Source organism: Miscanthus floridulus, chromosome 19, assembly GCF_019320115.1.
Source record: "Miscanthus floridulus cultivar M001 chromosome 19, ASM1932011v1, whole genome shotgun sequence".
In the NCBI taxonomy this organism is placed as follows: Eukaryota; Viridiplantae; Streptophyta; class Magnoliopsida; order Poales; family Poaceae; genus Miscanthus; species Miscanthus floridulus.
This window is the reverse complement of record NC_089598.1, coordinates 85392217-85402823: the sequence shown is the minus strand read 5'-3', so window position 1 is coordinate 85402823 and position 10607 is coordinate 85392217. Positions and strand designations below refer to the sequence as shown.

The 10607-nt window shown below is 44.3% G+C and overlaps 1 long non-coding RNA gene and 1 pseudogene across 5 annotated transcripts; one reads left to right on the top strand and one right to left on the bottom strand.

Annotated features, from left to right (window-relative positions):
- Nucleotides 1-4952: 4952 nt before the first annotated feature.
- On the top strand, nt 4953-6485 carry LOC136526302 (protein IQ-DOMAIN 19-like; annotated as a pseudogene).
- A 483-nt stretch (nt 6486-6968) lies between these two features.
- On the bottom strand, nt 6969-10191 carry LOC136529847 (uncharacterized). 5 transcript variants are annotated; one of them, XR_010777440.1, is made up of 5 exons: nt 10043-10191; nt 9676-9803; nt 9439-9537; nt 7357-7641; nt 6969-7173 (listed from the first exon to the last, which is right to left on the bottom strand). It is a non-coding gene; the product is annotated as an uncharacterized lncRNA (long non-coding RNA). The 5 variants fall into 5 exon arrangements; XR_010777438.1 differs by having other exon boundaries at nt 7357-7638; XR_010777441.1 differs by having other exon boundaries at nt 7357-7638; nt 9439-9675; nt 9748-9803.
- Nucleotides 10192-10607: the final 416 nt, after the last annotated feature.

The following is a 10607-nucleotide window of genomic DNA, read 5'->3' as shown; positions in this document are numbered from 1 at the left end:
ATGTAGCCGTTGGAGTCCAATGGTTGGTTCGAACACTAGGGACACGTGGCGTCGATCTAAGGACCGGACTCTACGACTAAACACTGCAACAGGGACCGGAGGCTATTGCAACATGCCTCGGATGCTATTTCAACAAGCACCGTACGCTACTGCAACAATCGATCGGACGCGTCCGGTGCTACTGGCAAAGAGTCCAGTCAATGCACAGAAAAAGGGTAACGGCTCTATTTGACCTTTGGGCTATAAATAGACGAGTGTCTCGGCCATGGATGAGGTTGAGCACCTAGGGGGACTTTTTGTCCATGCTTGAGAGTGCTTGGAAGCTCTCCAACTCACTTATGCTTGTTAGATTGCGAATCAAGAGCTAGTGAGTGATTCTAGTGCGATTGCTTCGTGAGGTTGCATCTAGTGGCACTAGGTAATCGAGTTGCAAGTCGGTGGTGCTTGTTACTCTTGAAGGTTTCCACCTCTGAGACGGCTTGGTGGCTTGTGACTCCGTTGAAGCATACGAGAAGATTGTGTGGTGCTCCGGAGGAGGATTTGTGAGGGGGATTGTGCTCACCCCGCGAAGATCGTGAAGAGCAACTCTAGTTGAGTGTGTCATTGAGCTACCCTCACTTTTGGGGTAGGTTCTTGCGGTGCCCGACGTGCGGGCTTGGCGGGTGATGCCAATTAGCCGCTGAGCCACCAAGTGAGCGGTCGATACAATGGGGACTAGCGTGTTGACAAGCACGTGAACCTCGGGATAAAATCACCGTGTCATCCTTGTCTTCCCGTTGGTTTGCATCCCCTTTACACAAGCTTGTATTTCCTTTCTTATACATTGTGTTTGTGTAGTTGCTCTTGTAATTAGTTTGCTTGTGTAGCTTGCTAGTTATCTTCTTGCTTGTGTACCATAGAAGTAGCTCCCATACGTGGCTAATTTGGTTTTGGTAACCTTGTTAGTCACATTGCTTAGTTTGTGTAGCTAAGTGATTTGAGCTCTCTAATTTGGCATTAGTTGCCTTGTTATTGAGCATTGCTAGTGAGCTTAGGCTTTGTACTTTTGCATACTAGTTGTGTAGGAGCTCCCCCGTGCTTAAAGTACTAGTGGCATAGGTTTATGTGACCTTGCTTCTAGAATTGTTTAGGTGAGCTCTAACTAATCTGGCATCTTTGTTGCCTAATTTGGGTCCTTTTAAGGTGCTTGTAAACTTAGATAGAGGGGGTGTAGTCTTGGCTAGACCAATAGTTTTAATTCTGTATTTGTTTCGGTCAGCCGACACGATTAATTTTAGAAAGAACTATTCACCCCTATAGTCCGCCATCTTGACCCTACGTGGAAACACCCCCTTCTCTCTTTCTCTTTTTGTTGTGCATGCACATGCCCATGACTTAAAAGAAACCTAGTGACGGAACTTGGATAGATTTCAAGAGATAATTTTGGCAGCAATACATCATAATATGGTATTGCTTGGGTGATCAATTATACATATTTGAATAATGTGGGGCGTATTTTTTATGTATCTGTAAATAAGTTTTGGAGTACTATTTTGCAAGTGTCATCACAAATGAAAGTGTTAACAATCAAAACTGGCCTTATATGTTGTTTTTGGGAAAATTCGGTCAGACATTAAACCAATCAAACATATAATTTTCCCAGCCCCAGTGCAACTTAGAGATTCATGTAGAATTTGACTTGCAAACGATTCTAATCAGGATAAGCCAACCCACCCTATCCATATCTATACACCTAATAATAAAATCAAAAGGGTATTGTTCCAACCATCATTTTTTTACTTTTCACGATGCCTTCACATCTCTCCCTGTCACTTATGTGATCTGCACTCATGATCAGTGATCATACGAGTTGCAACAACATGCATCCAGCGATAGTATGACGCTTAATTTCAAGATGCATCCAACGATATTATAGAGTCTAATTTCAAGACGTACTAGAATAAATGATGCAATCGTATGCCGCAACTCGTCCAGGTGATGAGTACCTATGCCCCGGTCTCCTCACCAACCAGAGAGCTTGCGCTCTGTTCGTTTGACTTATAAGCCTTACTTTTTCAGCCAACGAACAATATTTTTCTCTCACAACAAATCAACCAACAGTACTTTCAAACATAACGAACAAGGCTTTGGTCATAGCCACCTCAAAGCCACAATCACATGGTGCTAGGCAGACGAGTGACCAAGCAAAACAGATGTCCGTGGCACCGGACCTAGGCACGAAGTCCAACACCTGAGTAGGTGAGCCGCGCTGACTAACAGAACACTCGGCAAGAATCTACGACAAATGAAACCAGCCCACCAATTTCGAACTCGGGACGCTAGGCCAGACAACTAGATGCGTGACCGCTCGACCTGACACTCAGTTGAGTCAAGGAAACAGCACCCCGACCTCCAACCCCCAGCCAGAGGGTTCTCTTGGTCTCTAAGAGCGTCTTCAACGTGAGAAGTATATCACCAGTCGATTTAGATGCTGGAAACAATAAAAAAATAGAGTGAATGCAGAGGATAGGTATGCAGATCATCAGAACTTAGAGAGGAAAGTTTTTTGGACTCCGTGCGAGACAAGCGACTGTGCAAGCGCTTGCTAGTTCGTCTCTCTCCTTAGCGTCCAATAGCATTTCACGGCAGATGACGATTTAAACACCATTGGGACACCCTAAGTATACCCGTACCATGCAAGACCCCACATAGGTCAAACCCGCACGGGCACTAAAGTATGTGTAGTGAAACTAGCATTAGGGGAGATCCCAGCTGTGTGTTTCGTTCAGGAGATGCTAAAATTAGTTGTAAACATGAATTGCTTTTGCTGTCCAAACTCTTAAAACTGCTCATTTATATTTTTTCATTTAAATCCCTACCGGTAACTGTATTCCTACAATTGAGGAACAAAAATAATACAACGATGATTCAAGTTTGAATGTGTCTGTCGTTCTACCGAAAAAGCTCCCAGGTAGGTGATACCAAAAGTCTAAATTCCCACATAATAAAGTGAGACACTGAGATTTTTATTTGTTCTCATATAAGCCAAATTCATACCAACACCAATCTTCTTAACCCTAGAATCCTAGATCCACGTGTTTGCATCTCTGAGAGCTCTAGTTTGATTTTGGTGAATTGATGAAACCCTATGTGCTAACCTTTGCTCTAAGTGAACATGAGATATGTTAGTACACATTCCAAGTGAAGGAGCAAATGAATGAAGATCATGATGGTGGTGATGGCCATGGTGATGATCAAGTGCTCGGGCTTGGAAAAGAAGAAAGAGAAAAACAAAAAGCTCAAGGCGAAGGTATATTTGATAGGAGCTCTTTATTTTGTGTTTCGCTGCGGATTTTGCTTGTTACTCTTGGTGGTTGCGGCCACCTAGACGGCTTGGTGCAGCGAGGATCGTCGAGTGGAGGAAGGTGATTATCTCTGGCTCCGATCGTGGTGATTGTGAGGGGTTCTTGACCTTTCCCCGGCGAGAGCCAAAAGGTACTCTAGTGGATTGTTCGTAGCTTGTGGATCCCCATCTTGTGTTGGTTGTGCGGCACCCGATTACGGGTTAGGCGTGTGATACCTATTAGCGCGTGAACCTCCAGGTGGGTGAATCGCTACAACGGGGACTAGCTTACCGGCAAGCAAGTGAACCTCGGTAAAAAATCATTGTGTCATCTTGTCTCTGAGGAATTCATTTGGTATTCATTGTGATTGATTGATCTTCTCTTGCCACGACGGTATAACTGACTACCTCTCTTGTGTATTTACTTTCCTAGTGTAGCTAAGTTCTTTAGTGTAATTAGTTTTAAGAGTTAGCTTGTGTCTTGTCTAGTTTGGTTAGTAATGCTCTTTAGTTAGTCTTTGAGAGCTTACTAACTTAGAGAGTAGTGACTTAGCCATTGTATGAATTATAGATCATAATCACTAGAATTGTGGATAAGTGGCTTGCATTTTTTATAGGCTAGCGCAACACTCGCTTCGCTTCATATTTGTCTAACCACTTGGCTTAAGTGTTGTTGTAGAAATTTTTAGAGGCTATTCACCTCCCTCTAGCCATTAAAACCTTTCAATCTCTTACATAGCTCCGCCCCTACCACACTCATGTACTTGTGTCTTTGTGTTGCCGCCGCCTTGCCATTACCTGATTGCAATCTAAACCTACTTAAGGTGAAGGCAAATAATGCATTAGGCCAGTCTCAGTGGGAATTTCACCAGCGTTTTATTTGCATTTAATGAGCTACCACATAAGCACTTTTGATGATGTGTGTGGCAAGGTTTTTAAGAAGAGAGAGAAGTGAGCTTCATAGGGATAAAACTCTCTGGACACGATTACCAACTCTCTATGAGTCATGGAATTAAATGCCTATGAAACTATAGAATGAAACTCTCCATTGAGAGTGAGTGTTTCGTCCATGTTTCATTTCATTCTACATGACATGGGTGTCTTGGAAATAACGCCATGAAACTCTCCATTGAGAGTGAGTGTTTCATCCATGTTTTATTTCATTCTACATGACATGGGTGTCTTGGAAACAACACCATGAAACTCTCCATTGAGACTGGCTTTAGAAGGAACATCACATATGTTTTGTGAGAGTTTAGAAACATCTATTGTTACCTTTCTAACATTATGACAATACGAGAAATAGTCCCATACATGATTCTACTTCAACATACCCATATGGGGTAGCAAGCAAAAGCATTTACAATGGGTACATGGCACAAAATGCAAGTCCATTATATAGCGAGTCCATTACCAAATAAGGCATTAAAAAATCAATTTCTCAACTCAAACATATATAGACCAGGGTTTATAAACGTGGTTAAAACAATATAGTGGCTCATTGGATGATCTCCTTGTGCCAACCGTGATAAAGGGTGAACGCTGTGCACTACTATTTCTCTCTTTCAAAATTGTCTTTCTGTCAAAATATAAATGGTCCATTCTAGTTTGACAGGCCCATGTTTCATTAATGGAGTTTGCTAGTTTACTGATCTTCTCTTTCTCCCAGACTGGTAACTTAGCAGCACATCAGTTAGTCTTCATGTGCATGATTTTTTTGAAAGGTCGGCAGGGAAGGCCCCTACCTATATTTTTGTACGAGTAAAATGTACCAGAGGTTCATTAACTTTTAAAGGGGTATTATCTAGGTCCATCAACTCTCAAACTGTATTTTTAGGTCCCTAAACTTTTCAAATGGTTCACCGGAGGTCCATACCCCTTCGTTTATATTTGTATTTTGTAGAAACTACCCTCTATTTCTTTTTTCTTTACACACTTACCCCTCTCCGTCTTCCAGCCACCGCGCACTAGCTAGCCTACTGCTCCGGTCCTTCGATTGGTTGCTCCATCGATCTTCATTGAACAGCGGCCACGACTCCCTCGTCAGTAAATGACTCCCTCATCAGTAAAGCCATGGCATAATCCCACACGAACGCACCAGCCAAATCTTGCTCGTCCTGCCCTATCAGGCGGCTGACGGCGCTAGTGCTGCCGCTCTTGGGGACGACCACGACGCCGGCGTCCAGGCCCAAGGAGAAGCGAAGGTGGAGTTTCCGGCGCCCGGCGGCGTTGCCCGGCCCAGGTCGGCGGCCAAGGACGCTGCACAGGGCCACCTCGAGCCCTACGGCTTCCTGGAGCCGCGGATGGACCCGGACCAGCACGTCGTCGCCGTCACAATTGCCACCGCCGTAGGCGTTGGCGCGTGGCCACCTGGTGCGGCGCCAGGCCAGCCACACCCTGTGCTGCATGCAAAAGCTCGTTGTTGTTGCAATTGCCACCGCCACAAGCGGTGGTGCGTGGCCACCTGGTGCGGTGTCAGGACAGCCACACCCTGTGCTGCATGCAAGCGCTCGTCGCCGCGCAAAACAGGGCGTTCATCCGGATGCTAGAGGAAGAGAAGCTCGTTCGGACGCCACGGACGACGCTGACCCTGCGCAGCTCACCGCACCACCCCGGCTGGCACCAGCAGGTACGTGGCGATCCCTACGTTCTTGACACTTGACGCCGCTGTGCCGCACGCCGTTCAAACGAGCTGTACCACAAGATCTCGTCAACGCCGTCCGCGCTTACCGACGCCAGTGCGCACACGTACAGCGGCTGGCACGACGACTTCTCGTTCGCCACCACGCGGGCCAGCCCGTACCGCTATGCCTACGCGCCGTCCAGGCAGTAGCAGCAGCACGACGATTGCGCAGACGATAAGCCCGCGGCGGACCACCCGCTGTTCGTGCCCAGCTACATGGCCGTATCGTCGTCGTCGCGGCTGCGGCTGTCGGTGTCGTCGTCGTCGTGATCTGCCGCCGAGGCGGCCTGGCAGCCCAGTGGGTGGCATAGGGCGTCGCTGGAGGCACAGGCGACGCTAGGCGCGTGCGGGCTGGAGCTGAGGTACGACCCCACACGCGTGCAGCGGTGCCCGTCTCATGCCACCGTAGCAGGTCCAACGTCCAAGATCAGGCGGTGGCAGCTGAGCGGCACAAATCCAATGATGAGCGCGCAACTCTAAAACTCACGTCGTCATGCATGGTCATGTGTGTTCATCCATTGACAAGCGCAACACTAGAACCCACGTCATGCATGCTCCCGTGTGTATGATCGGTGGCAGAGTTGCAGCTGGCGGCGCCGGTGAGGGAGGTACCGTGTTTGGGACCTGCCTTGCCATCGACCCCACGTGCTCGCTGTGCTCCCCAGGCAGCTGTGTGGCTGCACGCTGTCGTGCATGCTCACTGTGCTCTCAATACTCTGGCCGGAAGACAGAGAGGGGTAAGTGTGTAAAGAAAACAGAAATAGAGGGTGGCTTCTATAAAATACAAATATAAACGAATGGGTATGGACCTCCGGTGAACCACTTAAAAAGTTTAGGGATCCGAAAATGCAGTTTGAGAGTTGATGAACCTAAATGACACCTCCTAAAAAGTTAATGGACCTCTCATGTATTTTACTCTTTTTTATATATATATGAAAGTGTGTGCAAAGAAGTTACAAGGCTCCTAGAGCCAAAGAAAAAAGGGGGAACCAAAAGATAAAATAATTGTTTCTCCACAATCTCCACTAATCTTCTGTTTGGCCTTGATACAAACCAGGCCAAGTTCTTCGAAAATTTCATTCCTATTATGCAAATTTGCACTTTTGTCGTAAAAAATGACCATTCCTGACAATCCAGATTATCCAAACAAGAATAAATTTAACCCAGCCTGGTACATTAGCAGCACATCAGTTAGTCTTTATATACACGAATTAAACAAGAATAAATTTAACCACAAATATCCCAGCAGCACTGCTAGTTAATAAATCAATCTTGTAAGAACCAATGTTGTCAAAAAAAAATCTTGTAAGAATCAAATCATAGTTGGAATCTGAGTGCCATAACCACAAACCTCATTGTGGAAGGAATTTGCAGGCAGGCGTGAATAATGCCTTGAAGCAGATTAAAACATGTGATTCGTGATTACAATTGCAACCTTCTGAACACCTAGACACGGTGCTCGGGTTCACGGGGGGCGGATGGCATGACGGGGTCACCAACTCTAGCCACAATTGATCATGATGCCATGCTTGAACAAAAAATTACCATCTCAACAGTCATCGCCTATTGGGGTGACACCGCCAGTGTGGGGCATAGCTGGTCATGATCTGCCATTTTGACAAGCTTGCATATGCTGCTGGTTGCAATCAGCGGCCTTAGTTTTAGAAAGGGAATAATAATAAAAATAGTTGCACAAGTAAAAATAAGTACCTAACAGTGAGAAATTAACGAAAGAAAAAAAGCTAATGAAAAGGGAGTTAGATACATATTAGTGAATCTGATGGTTAGCACATTTATCTTACTCTCAGTATGTTAAGAAGCTTCAATTTTGTTCAGTTGTGCAGTACAGTTCAATTAAGAAAAGAACAATGAAAGTAGATAAAAATAGCCTATCCCAAATAAAAATGGCTAATATTATTGCTGATGTGCCTTATAAGGAGAAAGATTTAGCTGCACAGTCACAATGCAACTTGACCGGCTATTATATTTCTTATATGTCTCGAGTGTTACAGGTTTTATCGGCATCCAGTGGTGTCCTGATGTGCATAGGCAACATCAGTAATCACTACTTAGTCAAACATTCTTTGTAGAGGAAAAGTTGAACATACTATTGCTGATGTGCAATTGATTATTGTAAGGTGGAGCTTCTTAGGCAAGTGAAAGCCAACTCATCGAAAGTCAATGTGAGTTTGAGATTAGAAAAACAAGAATACTTTGCATGGGCATAAACCTTATGAAAAACAATGGGATATAGGCACTGCACAGTCTAAGTTAACTGCTAATATTAGTGCTTGAGAAAGACCGAGGATAACAGAACACAAGAGGATAACACATGAGAGAAAGTACTGAAGGCAGGCATCATCCACATATGAAAAAAACAACTTATACTGTTACTTAAGAATATACAGCCTGTGCAGAGAAGGCAATAGCAACAAATGCTTGTGCAGGTGGTGAAAGAAAAGAGAATTCAAATAGTCAGAATTGATGACTATTTCCAATTGCAGTGTAACCATTCACTAAAGCCAATTCAAATGGCCATATGAGATTGATGCTTATGAATTTGAATTTAGACACCGTAGCATGACAGTGGCATTATCTTCATTGGCCGGAAGGTTGGCACCTTTAGACCAAAATAAAAAAAGGTTGTACGAATCACCTTACAGCTGATTGACAAGTTAATTCCATGAATTTTGTTTTGGAAGATGATGGCCATCGCATATGCAGTCTTTGGGAAAAGTGAACCAAACCTTGGAACTGTTTTGGATACCAACGTGTCCTGAAAATTTTAGCTATTGGAAATGGTTGTATTGTACCATGCTTGTGTTGCTGATTTTGCTAAGACATCCTACTTAAAGAAGCTTTGTTGGAAAGGCTAAAGCTAGGCACTAAAACTTTTGTGCATTATACAAAAACAGTTTTGGATCAGGATGCGTCCATCCTAAATCCGGTTTTGCCCTAATCAAATCAGACTTATAATAACATGTAATACCACAAAAGATGAACAGGCTACTCATGATCTAATGAAGTCCTAGGTGATTACAAAATAGAAATATAGCTACAGCTACCAGGAAATAGGCCATTAACAGGAAATAGGCCATCTTTCACATCGATTGAAATCACTAAGTACTTAAATTACTCACTGTATGGCTCATTGTGCAGCAGCAGGGGGCAACCAGGCAAGGGCAGAAGCGCTAATTAAAATCATTTCATCCTATAGTTAGTTGTACTATTGGTTTACAGCCATTTCATGATGTACATACATTAAAAATCAAAATCATTGTCTCCCGAATAGCAATATGAAAAACTCTATTGGCCTAATCGTAAGTGTTCTCCAGGAGAAAATTAAAAGGTTCAATCATTACATTATCCTCGTGGGAACAAGTGAAGACAAAAAAAAAAAAAAAAAGCAGCAGACACCATCAGTTTTGCTTACATTGTCTTGCTTGATTCTGTGACTCCACTCCTCTGTCTTGCTCTTTATCTCTTTAGTATTTGGGTCAGCAAGCTGCAAGTTCTCTCAGATATGTTGTGGCTGTAAATCAATACACCGTGAAGGAATCAGCAAGCTGCTATACCTGACTGCTGTTGTAAGTCTGAAAGTGAACAACTGAAAAACACAGCACCTAGTCGCTGTGAAATAATTCAGATTAAAACCAATTGAGGGCTGTACCTGAAGCAGAAAAACCATGAAATAGAAATAAACAGAAATGTCAAACAATTTGAGGGCTGTTGGTGGACGCACATTGTGGACATAGAACCAATTGGCAATCAGTTTTCATTCAGATAAAGTTTCACCACCTGCAAACATAATGGCAGCAGGTCAAAGGAGAGCATAATCGATAAGCATGAAGCAAGCACTAAAAGGATCAACCTTTTATATGGGAAAACAGGTTGCTAAAAAAATCTTCTAGGGTCGATTAAAGATGCAACCTCTGAAGTGTGAGAAAGAACAGAGAAGCCAATAGCAACAAATGCTTGTGCAGGTTCCTATCACATTTACATCTACGAGTTACCAAAAACATGGATACAAAACTGACCAAATTCCACTGCCTTAGGGATCTGCGTTTGTCTTGTACCTGTTGTGGGATTGGACTGTTTTTTGAGGCCAGAGCCTTACCGATGGTCAAAGAGCTACAACTGTTGTTTCAGAAGATACTAAACATGCAGGTTCTCTTGTCATGTGGGGGCGCCATTACTCCCGCAGGCAGCGCAAGACCAGGGCCACTGATGGCTCCAGCAAGGCCTAGGCGCATGGTGACTGCCCTCAGATGGCGCCCAGAGCAAATCAAGGAGAGCAACATGCAAGGAAGGCTAAGTTTAGGGGTTTTATAGCTTTCAATTCCTATCTTTGAATGGGCCTAATAGCCTATATATAGTGGCTGTAATCAGACGTGAAGAGGGGAGAAAAATGAGAAACCAATTCCCTAATCTTCCTATGCTGTCTTAATCTCACCTCTTCACCATTGGGCGTCCTGGAGAAAAACCCCAGCGCCAGTACCAACTCCGGTTACGAACTCCGTAGCCGAGGACCTCCTGTCTTGGGCCTGAACGCCCTTGACAACCTGGTATCATCATCCAGACGATCCTCATCCACCTCCACCA